The following is a 13,129-nucleotide window of genomic DNA, read 5'->3' on the forward strand; positions in this document are numbered from 1 at the left end:
TAAAATGCTGAAAATTGACAGTAATTTAAGGTGGATTTTCTAAAAAAAATGTCTACTTTTTCCTACAGTAGAATATTTTATGTTAACATTAGATGTTGAGAGAAGACCATCCTGGAAGAATCACCGGAACATAAATTACACTAAAGTTAAGACAATGAGCGGAATGACACTTTCTGATGACAACACACAGGAAAAGGCATTTGAACCTAGACAACTTCTCCTTGCACATATTCATGGGGAAATTGTTGCAATTTGTGTTTTGGATCACTAGCTTGTATGTTGTCCCCGCTATTGATTGTGCCTGGTAGACCTGCGTGAGCCAACGACAGGCAAACTCACCACGAGTATTTGTGCAGGAGAGAAAGAAGGAGAGCGGCAGAAGCTCGAGGGCTTCGGTAGCGAGAGACGAAGGTGTCAGCAGTAGTGTCGGCGACACTCAGTGGCTGGCCAAGGCATTCTACGCTCAACCATTGATTAAACTCTGAACTCGTATTGACCAGATATTCAGTGATCATATAGCGGGATGCAGGTTCATTCTGAGAGTACATGGTAAGGGAGAAGGAAAAGACGATGTGCTTCTCAGTTTTGGCGCCTACGGTGACATGAGCGTGGACATCATCTGACGAATTACGGAATTGGATTATTGTGTGGGTTCTTGAGCTACAACAGCCATACAGGACAAAGTTCCTTTTGAGTATATGAAGTTTGTCGGATAACGGTACGAGGAGTCGTGGTGGCTGTCAGTTGGCTGACTGTCAGATACCATATGTGATGTGTACCACAAGGAAACATTCAGGAGATTATAGTTGCGGAGCAAGGTGAGAGAAAATCTTCTTTGCTGTCTTTTTAAGGTTGGCTGGAGAAAAAAAGGAGGTAATGTGGAGCTTTCTACGGCTTAAGTTGTTCCGTAGGGTTGGCTTTGTCATCTGGAAGGGACAGGTGATTGTGTTCACGTAGACGGACTATCTTTACCCATGTTGCTGATGACCGGCTGTTCTGTTAAGTCAGAGGGACTCTCAGTCCTGATGGCTTCATGATAATGATGACAAGATTCCTCCGGTGCCAGCAGTACTATGGGTAAATGATAGATTACTAAGAAGCACTGTGTGTAATTCTATAGCCTTGTGTATGCTTAGTTAATGCTCACAGTAGATCCTCCACAATGAAGGCTTTGAGCAGCTGGCTCCTGTAGAAGCATGTAGTTTCATCATTTAAATACCTGTGCGTATGTTGTATACGTAGTCATTTATATATATACACAGTCATTTTTAAAGGTGTTCTTTGCATAAGAATAGATCAAATGGTATCAGTTTACAAGCATTTTGATGGAAATTATTTTTGCGAAATGTGAGGACTTTGAAAATATTATTTAATATTTAGGAACACTACCTTGACAAAATGCAGCATTTCTGCTCTTGCAGAATTCAGCAGTCATTGCGTTTGTAACTACAATCTTGATTATCTTCCTCCACCACTGAAACATCTGCTTCTGTGCTGGGGGATGAAATGCAGGCTTTATGATCAAATGGTGTAGGCTTCAACGGTATCGGTGCCACTGTGGAATAGGAATGGAATACATGCCTATTGGCTATACAAAGAATTCTTCAAAGGTATTGGCACCACGTTATTGCATAGGTAAGATATACAGGCTCTGTGATCATATAGAGTGTTAACCAATAGTTGGATCATTATAACGTTGTGGAATTGGTATGCATTTTGGCTTGGGGAATGTAGAGTCACGGTTATATAATATAGATTGTTAACCAATAGTTGGATCATTATAACATTGTGGAATTGGTATGCATATTGGCTTGGGGAATGTAGAGTCATGGTTATATAATATAGAGTGTTAACCAATAGTTGGATCATTATAACATTGTGGAATTGGTATGCATATTGGCTTGGGGAATGTAGAGTCACGGTTATATAATATAGATTGTTAACCAATAGTTGGATCATTATAACATTGTGGAATTGGTATGCATATTGGCTTGGGGAATGTAGAGTCACGGTTATATAATATAGAGTGTTAACCAATAGTTGGATCATTATAACATTGTGGAATTGGTATGCATATTGGGCTTGGGAAATGTAGAGTCATGGTTATATAATATAGAGTGTTAACCAATAGTTGGATCATTATAACATTGTGGAATTGGTATGCATATTGGGCTTGGGAAATGTAGAGTCATGGTTATATAATGAACAGTTTGTATTATACTGTAGAATAGGAATGGCATACAAGCTTTAGGGCATATAGTGTGTTATTATTAAACTGTGCATAGATATAGCATATAATGACTATATACAAGAGTAACATTGTGGAAAAGACATGGTGTGCAGTCTTTTGGGTGTATGGGGTATTATTCATGGTTATCTTTATAACATTGTACACAAAACATTGTATGACAGCCATCCCTAGTATAGTTTTAAATATCAGAGCCTGTGATGAATAAGCATCCCTGTGACAGGCATGCCTAGTATAGTTTGAATATCAGAATCTGTAACAAATAGGCATCCCTGTGACATCCATCCCTTAATGATCGGCAGAACAAGAAGATGAGTTTCCGAACATCATGACATCCCAGATTCTCTAATGTTTAAGATCTGCATCCCTGTGTTACTTTTCTCCCAATTAAGATTGCATCCTTAAGGTGTTATCATATTCCGTAAATGTTAATGCTACAGATCCTTCACTGTTCCTTGCATTGCTGAGTGTGAAACCCTCCATGTTCAACTCTCAGACTGAGGAGCTGGGTGCCTCTGGCTATTCACTACGATGAAACCGTTTCCTTAGTTGCAGGAATTCTTGGAGTGGGAAGTCTGTGTGGACATACTGGTTTGTCCTATTGGATCATGAAATATTCCATATATGTACACTGATTCTGTAGTTGTGGGAATTCTTGTAGTGCGTTTTCTATATACTTATTGCTTTCTCCATAGGATTATATGCCATTTATACACCGGTAACTTAGTTCCAGGAAGTCTTTGAGTTGGTATTTTATATATACTTACTGCTCTCTCCATAGGATCATATGCCATTTATGCACTGGTTCCTTAGTTCCAGGAAGTCTTTGAGTTGGTATTCTAAATATACTTACTGCTCTCTCCATAGGATCATATGCCATTTATGCATGGGGGAAGGAACTATTTAAGTTAGAATGATGTATGAACTCTTTAAAATAGAAACACATGACATACCATGTCCATTGGTCCTTAACTTGTGGGTGTGCTATATAGAGAATACTGCTAGCCCCCATAGGACCATATATGACAATTATACATTGGTTCCTTTGTTGCAGGAACTATTTTAGAGGGGGTATGTTACATGTATATACTCTCTTCCAGGGAACATATATACACTGGTTCAATAGGACCATATATGACGATTTTACATTGGTTCCTTTGTTGCAGGAACTATTTTAGAGGGGGTATGTTACATGTACATACTCTCTTCCAGGGAACATATATACACTGGTTCAATAGTTGCAGGAAGTCGTTGGATGGGTGTGCTATATGTCACACACTTCTATCTTCACTAACATATGACATATATACACCGGTTCCACAGCTGCAGAACTCTTTGACTCTGTCTGCTGTAGGTATTTCACTCATTGCAACACCAGATATGTCAACACTTCAAGTGTTGGTTCCCAAACAAATTCTCTGAGTTAGATGGTGCTTACAGATCCTTTTGGACAACTTGGTAGGATGATGCAATATTTAAAACTGGTTTTTCTAATTTGTGATGCATCCATCCTATAGACATAGGTTTGTTTGATGTAATTATTACAGTGTTAATGACACGATTCTGATGGAATTGGAACAGAACTCTTTGATAAGAGTTATTTACATGCTAGCACTCTGCTGGTGGGGTTTTGTGTGGATTCCATCAGGTGAGAACTACATTTGTACTGAGTATTGCTTTTGAAGAATTCAGTTTAGAGAGAATCATCTTATGACTGTGTGCCGTCTTGAAAGGGAGATCTCTTTTTTCTCAACGTGGGTGCTTGCAGAACATGTTTATGTTCCTTTTAGCTGTTGCTAATCCTTTTACAAAAAAAAGATGTCTATTTGACAGAGCAGAAGAGAGCTGAATATTTGTAGGACATTTCCGGGAAGAACTGGTCTTCATGTGCTCTGAATATGAGAGCAGCACAATTACACTGAAAGGAATTGCCTATCCAGTTTCTCTGTTCAGATGTTTTATGAAAATACGAGGCTTTGACGTAAAAAATAGCCAAATATTTAAGCAGGAGTGGGGATTACATCCCCACAGAAATAATCTGCCATGTACAGGGGGAAGCGTTCTCACTGTGTCATCCTCACTGGCACACTGGAGTGGGAGTGTTGGTTGGAGAGTGTGAGGATTTGATGCATATTTGATTCTCTGTAGATTGGTTTTACATTGTGCCTGAGCGTGAAGGTCTTCTCCAAGTGAGGTGTGTTCGGCTTCATCAAATATTGCCTCAGAACCGAGATGCTAGGTGGCCACGATCGGATGTGTCTCCGACCCTTGAGGAGTGGAGTGTGGGTCGTAGTCTGATCTCTATTGATTGGGCGTGTACCTTTACTGAGGATATATAATGCCCTGATTGGAAGGTAATCTCTGCTGTATTTAACACTGTGCTGGCTTCCATTGCGGGGCAGGGCCAACACTGTGTCTATCGCAATCAATGAGTGGAGAGAAAATAATATTGGTTGAGTGAATATTGGAGAGAACACTGAGAGAGTGGGCCGGGGACCGGGAGAGTAGTGATCTGGAAATGGAAGCATGGGAATTAAAGTTATATCGGGGAAAGAGACAGGACTGGAAGGAGCACTATGGAATGAAGTGTTGGTGATACAGTGGTTAGGTTGCTAGGGAAGTAGTTTTTAGTGGGATGGTTATGGTGTAAGGTAGTGGTAGGCTGGGGTTAAAAAAAGTATAGTTTTGTTAGAGTTATGAAATTTGGGGATGGGGAAGATCAGGACAGATTATAGATGGGGAAGATTTTTAGCTCTAGACTGAAGGAGATGAAAAGTTTCAGAAGTAGATTGAAGGAGGGGTAGATTTTCAGATATAGATTGAAGGAATTTGGGGGAAGAATTTGAATATGGATTGATTGAGGGAGAGAGTTTTAGATATGGATTGAAAGGAAGGGAAGATTTCAGATACAGATTGAAGGAATGTAAGGGAAGAGTTTTAGATATGGATTGAAAGGACGGGAAGATTTCAGATACAGATCGTACAAAAGGAAGATTTTTCAGATATAGTTTGAAGAAGGGGAAAATGTTTGTTGACAAATTGAAGATGGTTGGAAAGAGAATTTGTCGATATTAACTGTGTGAAATAATGGTACAAGCAGAAATAATATGGTTTCTGATTATGTATATTCAAAACATCGACAACAGACAATAATCAATGTTGAAGATCTGTGAAACAGATTCCATAGTGCGGTAAATGCAAAATAGAGTCGAAATTATATGAATTGATTACTGAAAAGCAGTGATATGTATAGGCCTTGTTGAATATGCAGCAGTCTTGTCTATACTGTCAGTTATTCCCAGTTGTATACACTTATTGTCAACTGTATAAAGACCTCAAAGGATAAAGGTAAATCTTTGCAAGAATTAATTTATAGTTTCAGTCAAGAATGACAGTTTTGACTAGTCCAGTTATCTTGAACATATTTGGTTTTGGTTTTTAGCTGGGCTAATATAGCCTACAGGGGCGGTGGGGTAGCTGGGGTTCGCTCGTAATGCCGAAGACCTGGGTTTGATTCCCGACATGGGTACACTCACTGATACAGCCTACAGACCAGTCGCTGAAGATTTCAATTGTGTCATACAATGAATGAGAGATGTTAGATGACAGGTTGATAGGAAAACAGCATTTTTGTAGATAGTTATACAGATGAAATAGGCAGAGGACAGTATGATACATAATGTGGTCATGTCATGCCTCCAAATAATGATCATGGACTATTAGAAAAAGTTTTAGGGAAATAGTACATATTCAATGCCATATTAGGAAAAAGATAGGCAATTCTTTGCCTTGTAAACTGAGGGCAGGAGTGCTTATAATAATGCAAATGTTGTAAATCACTTTTAAGTAATGTCAATAACTGATACCCGTGTCTGAACCTGTGTCAATATTATCGTATGAATCTAGCGGATGTTTATATAAAGATAAGGTTTCTATCAAGATGTAATCTGGCAAGCTTGTACTGTTATTACCACAAAGATTATCCACTTTAGTTTGAAGAATCCCCCAATCATGACTTGATTGGGTGTTATGATGCTATAATTGTGCCATTTTCCTGGCTGTTTTAAGTTGCAATGTTCTTCTGTCATAACAGGTGCACTTAATTCAGTTGTAAGAAAAGTCTTGATTAGGGAAATATAATAAAAACTTAAACCCAAATTTCACCAAAAAATCAAAGGACTTGATTAAGCCCATTAGCAATTCTATGAAGTCTTATGCACCACGTTAGAATCGTTGAGAAGCATACATATGCAAGGGGATGGCGAAAAGAAACCTTCCTATGATGAAGGGAAGAAATTGGATTGATTTTACTGCAGCGCAGAGGATGCAATGGTTTTCGTTGACAGGCACTCTCTCCTTCCTCACAGCATGACTTTGGACATTTAATCTACTGCCTTGACAGTTAGCAATTCAGGTCCACACTTCAAAGAGGTAGAGGTGGTACAAAGTCGTTTTTACCTGCTGGCTGTAGCGTTGTGTCGAGATTACCAGAGACAACAATTGCCTGGGCGCAGTAGGCGGTATGACGATGTCTCATTCCGAGTGACTTTACATGCAATTTTGTATGATGTATTTTCACACTGCTGGTTATGGGGTACAGCACCAGTGAATAAGGCTGCACCCTAGTGTTCAGCTTTGCGAAGGAGAAATTAGGCTGGCAGATGTGTTTGTTATAGTTTTTAAATCATTTGATAAAATACTGATTTTTTTTGTACATTTTGTCAAATTGGATCTTACAAAAATATCCTTATCCATTCAACTGTTGCACAATGTTGAATTTTGATTAAAATTTCTTTTCAGATTTTTTTTCTGTTTCCACCTTTTTTTTATGCATGAAGATTTATTTGACAGAATCTGAAGTTTTGATAGAATTTGAATGAAGAGATTTGCAATTCAACACTGACAACTGACAACACCAGGATGCACAATCAATTCCTTGTCAGCTCAAATAATTTCTATGTGCAGGTACCGTATTCGACGTAATAAGCGCCCAGGGCACTCTCAAAATTAGGAATAGGGGGCTCTTACTAGAATATTATTTTGGTGAAAAAAAAACAGAGTTAAAAGGTAAATTTCGTGGTTTATGCTGACAGCTTGAAATGTTTATGTACGCCAGATATATTTTTCCAGAATTTAATTGCCCATAATTAAGGGTGCATATAACACACGAGTGTGTATTATACACGAATAAATAAGTCTTGTGTATTGATCAGTTGGAAAGGGGGGTAATTGGGATTGTTCACTTACCAATATATTAGCAAATATTGCTGTGGGCGCTTATTGGAGCGGGGCGCCTATTACGTCAAATACGGTATTGGTTAAGGATTGATTTGGTTCACGGCATATAGAATAACTAAAACTGAAATCGTGACAAATGTGTGAAGGGAGATAACTGAGTGCTAATCCCATTTTATCCTGTTTTAAGGGAGTTTCGCATGTGGATAGGCCATCAAAGCTTTGCTGATAATACTACCAATATGATGATCGCGCCGACTACGCCAACCACAATGGACACATGTATTATTGAATTAAGCGACTTTATCCTTCCCATCTACCTGTCCAACCAGATGTTTACTTAATTACAAATTCATGCTAATGGGGGTTGAACTATCCATTGCAATGATAAAATCAATTAATGGTTTCTAAGGCTTACAAGAAGGTACCTATGGCCTATATTTGGATTTTGCAAAGCTTTGGAATGAATACCCTAATGATCTTTTCATAGGGACAGGTGCATTTTGACGATGGTACTGGACAACTTATAAGTAACAAGTCACCGGAGATTGAATATAGTTAATGGAACAAAATATCTTCTATGACAATGTTCTCAGGAGTCTTGTTGTCATGTGTTTTTCAGTTTATGGCCATGTTTGGGGTGGCACACCTGTGGTGGCTGATGGGCATAGATTACTTTAAATGTAGAAGTTAATTAAGTTCAAAGATCTCCAAGACAAGCAATCTGATACCGTCCTGGACCAAAACCTCTTGATCTGGATGAAGTTGCCAGTGATGGTATTTATAAATCAGCGTAGTGGCTCAGAAAGTCATCTGGCACTTCCTGTTGTAGAATTAATGATGCTTTTATCTATTTTGTTTAAGCCCACTGATAGGTTTTAATGTCACTCTTCTGTTGATTACGTAGCTAGTGAAGGACCTTGCTGCCATTTAGTACCAAATATTTGGAAAATATCTCGACAGTTGTCAAATTAAGAACACTGGGGTACTTGGATGTGCTATTATTTGAGCATGTGTTTCTTGCCTATTTTATGCAACAAGTGTCAGAATTCTTGTATTTCCTGAGGGAGAGCAGGGGTAATACATGAATTCTTACCCATGCATGCCGTAAAAGGCAACTATGCTTGTCGTAAGAGGCGACTAACGGGATCGGGTGGTCAAGCTCGCTGACATGATTGATGCATGTCATTGATCCCAATTGCGTGGACCGATGCTCATATTTTCAATCACTGGTTTGTCTGGTCCAGACTTAATTATTTACAGACTGCCATCATATAGCTGGAATATTGCTGAGTGCAATAATAATGTAATACTTTCTTCATTACCCATTATTTCTTCATCCTTTTGAGCTCCCCTTTAGAAAAGTGCGTTGATCATCATCACTGTCCTAGGAAGCCACAATTTGTCCAATAAGATTTGAATGACGTCAACAATGTTGTCCGGATGACTAAAACAACACACTTGAAGTGATATTTGCACTAGTGCACATACAATTTTTATGAACGTTTTTATTTCTAACCCTGTGGGTAATAAATTCCTTTATGAGTGAGTGAGTTGAATTAAATGTTGCATTTAACAGCATTTGAGTTATTGAGAAAGCCTGAAGTGATGCAGGTCTCAGATGTTTATGATGTCAGTGAAACCCATGAGCATGGGTATACTGCTGACAAACCTAGAAACATAATGTCTGTAAAGCTGGGGTTTGATCCCATGATCATAGGATTCTGGCAGGTCTAAGGGATGTAACTCTGTACAGTGAAATACTACTTCCCGGGGATCAGATGATGATGATGATGATGATTTCAAATGCTTCTAGATTGAGGAAGTAGTTGTTTTGCAATGGTAGCATTGTTTCCTTAATGACACAGGATATATGGAATTTCCCTCAGCACCACATGTAATCCTTTCTCCCTGACCATGAAACTTGAATTGTCCTGTCTCGACCAAGACTCATGTAGTCCACGAGAGGATTACTTGTTATGCATTAACAATCCTGCCAATATAGAAGGACATAGTCAGCAAGCTTGTTAAGAATGGCTGACAGTAGGATACAAGCCTGGTGAGGGATAAGATAAAGGGCCACTCTTGGGATTAAGTGAATTAGAAGAACCATTGATTCTCCACATACACACGGCATGGCTTTAGGGCAGTTTGACTGAATAAATGTTACATTGGACAATGGTTGTCCCGCAGTGGTTGCTATGACAGTTTTGTGTTCTTTGTTGTTGCACCAAGTGCCGATGTTATATAATTCAGGTTGTTTACAGTGCGTCTGGTTCAGTCGGTCCCTTGGGAGCTCCTAATGATCCTCGACCAAGGAGACTGAAACAGGAATCAGGTGGTCACAATGGCAGCTGAGCATGAAAGGTATCTCAGATGTTGACCATCAAGGAGATGATACTCAGCTGTTACCCCTTGGGGATTCCTGGATGGAAAAGGGCTGCAGTGCCCTGTGATTGTCTCCCTTTGAGATTCGAGTAAGAATAGGTCCTCAGTACCCAAGGATTGTCTCCCCATGGGGATTCCAGGAAGAATAGGAACCCAATGTCCTGTGATTGTCTCCCCTTGGGGATTCCAGGACAGAAAAGGGCTGCAGTGCCCTGTGATTGTCTCCCCTTTGGGATTCCAGGAAGAAGAGGTCCTCAATGCCCTGTGATTGTCTCCCCATTGGGATTCCAGGAGGAAGAGGTCCTCAGTGCCCTAGGATTGTCTCCCCTTTGGGATTCCTGAAGAAGAGGTCCTCAATGCCCATGATTGTCTCCCCATTGGGATTCCAGGAAGAAGAGGTCCTCAATGCCCATGATTGTCTCCGTGGGATTCCAGGAAGAAGAGGTCCTCAATGCCCTGTGATTGTCTCCCCATGGGGATTCCAGTAGGATGGGGTCCTCAATGCCCATGATTGTCTCCCCATGGGATTCCAGGAAGAAGAGGTCCTCAGTGCCATGTGATTGTCTCCCCATGGGGATTCCAGGAAGAAGAGGTCCTAAATGCCCATGATTGTCTCCCCATTGGGATTCCAGGAACAAGAGGTCCTCAATGCCCTATGATTGTCTCCCCATGGGGATTCCAGGAAGAAGAGGTCCTCAATGCCCTATGATTGTCTCCCCATGGGATTCCAGGAAGAAGAGGTCCTCAATGCCCATGATTGTCTCCCCATTGGGATTCCAGGAAGAAGAGGTCCTCAATGCCATATGATTGTCTCCCCATGGGATTCCAGGAAGAAGAGGTCCTCAATGCCCTATGATTGTCTCCCCATCGGGATTCCAGGAAAAAGAGGTCCTCAATGCCCTATGATTGTCTCCCCATGGGATTCCAGGAAGAAGAGGTCCTCAATGCCCATGATTGTCTCCCCATTGGGATTCCAGGAAGAAGAGGTCCTCAATGCCATATGATTGTCTCCCCATGGGATTCCAGGAAGAAGAGGTCCTCAATGCCCTATGATTGTCTCCCCATCGGGATTCCAGGAAAAAGAGGTCCTCGATGCCCATGATTGTCTCCCCATGGGATTCCAGGAAGAAGAGGTCCTCAATGCCCTATGATTGTCTCCCAATTGGATTCCAGGAAGAAGAGGTCCTCAATGTCCTGTGATTGTCTCCGCATGGGATTCCAGGAAGAAGAGGTCCTCAATGCCCATGATTGTCTCCCCATGGGATTCCAGGAAGAAGAGGTCCTCAATGCCCTATGATTGTCTCCCCATGGGATTCCAGGAAGAAGAGGTCCTCAATGCCCTATGATTGTCTCCCCATGGGGATTCCAGGAAGAAGACGTCCTCAATGCCCTATGATTGTCTCCCCATGGGATTCCAGGAAGAAGAGGTCCTCAATGCCATATGATTGTCTCCCCATTGGGATTCCAGGAAGAAGAGGTCCTCAATGCCCTATGATTGTCTCCCCATTGGGATTCCAGGAAAAAGAGGTCCTCGATGCCCATGATTGTCTCCCCATGGGATTCCAGGAAGAAGAGGTCCTCAATGCCCTATGATTGTCTCCCCATTGGATTCCAGGAAGAAGAGGTCCTCAATGTCCTGTGATTGTCTCCCCATGGGATTCCAGGAAGAAGAGGTCCTCAATGCCCATGATTGTCTCCCCATGGGATTCCAGGAAGAAGAGGTCCTCAATGCCCTATGATTGTCTCCCCATGGGATTCCAGGAAGAAGAGGTCCTCAATGCCCATGATTGTCTCCCCATGGGATTCAAGGAAGAAGAGGTCCTCAATGCCCTATGATTGTCTCCCCATGGGATTCCAGGAAGAAGAGGTCCTCAATGCCCTATGATTGTCTCCCCATTGGGATTCCAGGAAGAAGAGGTCCTCAATGCCCTATGATTGTCTCCCCATGGGATTCCAGGAAGAAGAGGTCCTCAATGCCCTATGATTGTCTCCCCATCGGGATTCCAGGAAGAAGAGGTCCTCAATGCCCTATGATTGTCACCCCATGGGATTCCAGGAAGAAGAGGTCCTCAATGCCCTATGATTGTCACCCCGTGGGATTCCAGAAAGAAGAGGTCCTCAATGCCCTATGATTGTCTCCCCATGGGATTCCAGGAAGAAGAGGTCCTCAATGCCCATGATTGTCTCCCCATGGGATTCCAGGAAGAAGAGGTCCTCAATGCCCTATGATTGTCTCCCCATTGGGATTCCAGGAAGAAGAGGTCCTCAATGCCCTATGATTGTCTCCCCATGGGATTCCAGGAAGAAGAGGTCCTCAATGCCCTATGATTGTCACCCCGTGGGATTCCAGGAAGAAGAGGTCCTCAATGCCCATGATTGTCTCCCCATGGGGATTCCAGGAAGAAGAGGTCCTCAATGCCCTATGATTGTCTCCCCATTGGGATTCCAGGAAGAAGAGGTCCTCAATGCCCATGATTGTCTCCCCATTGGGATTGCAGGAAAAAGAGGTCCTCAATGCCCATGATTGTCTCCCCATTGGGATTCCAGGAAGAAGAAGTCCTCAATGCCCTATGCTTGTCTCCCCATCGGGATTCCAGGAAGAAGAGGTCCTCAATGCCCATGATTGTCTCCCCATTGGGATTCCAGGAAGAAGAGGTCCTCAGTGCCATGTGATTGTCTCCCCGTGGGATTCCAGGAAGAAGAGGTCCTCAATGCCCTATGATTGTCTCCCTATGGGGATTCCAGGAAGAAGAGGTCCTCAATGCCCTATGATTGTCTCCCCGTGGGATTCCAGGAAGAAGAGGTCCTCAATGCCCATGATTGTCTCCCCATGGGATTCAAGGAAGAATAGGTCCTCAATGCCCTATGATTGTCTTCCCATTGGGATTCCAGGAGGATGAGGTCCTCAATGCCCATGATTGTCTCCCCGTGGGATTCCAGGAAGAAGAGGTCCTCAATGCCAATGATTGTCTCCCCATTGGGATTCCTGGACAGAAAAGGGCTGCAGTGCCCTGTGATTGTCTCCCTTTGAGATTCGAGTTAGAAGAGGTCCTCAATGCCCATGATTGTCGTAAAAGCAAAGTGAGTGAGGACTGGTTGGTTAAATCAGGAGATCTGGTTAAATGTATGTCATGTGTCTTGTTTTTTGTCATCTTTTTATAACCTTCCTTTTCCTCTGACCCAAATGATCAGCATTATAATGCAACTGGGTATATTTAAAATATTGGGTTCATGTTGCATGTAACAGTATGAATTTTT

The 13,129-nt window shown here is 41.8% G+C and overlaps 1 protein-coding gene across 4 annotated transcripts in view; it reads left to right on the forward strand.

Moving 5' to 3' along the window:
* The window catches only part of LOC124116009 (neuroglian-like), a 225,160-nt gene that overhangs the window by 29,363 nt on the left and 182,668 nt on the right, over positions 1–13,129 (forward strand). For 2 of the 4 annotated variants that reach the window (XM_046477206.2, XM_046477207.2), the window contains exon 1: positions 371–818. The exons of 1 other annotated variant lie outside the window; for it this stretch is intronic. The gene's annotated coding sequence lies outside the window, so the exon portion shown is untranslated. Of the gene's footprint in view, positions 1–369; positions 819–13,129 lie in introns of those variants that run through there. One more of the 4 variants, XM_046477200.2, reaches the window with a different exon arrangement.

The sequence above is a fragment of the Haliotis rufescens genome, unplaced genomic scaffold (assembly GCF_023055435.1).
Source record: "Haliotis rufescens isolate VD_foot unplaced genomic scaffold, xgHalRufe1.0.p SCAF_68, whole genome shotgun sequence".
NCBI lineage: Eukaryota > Metazoa > Mollusca > Gastropoda > Lepetellida > Haliotidae > Haliotis > Haliotis rufescens.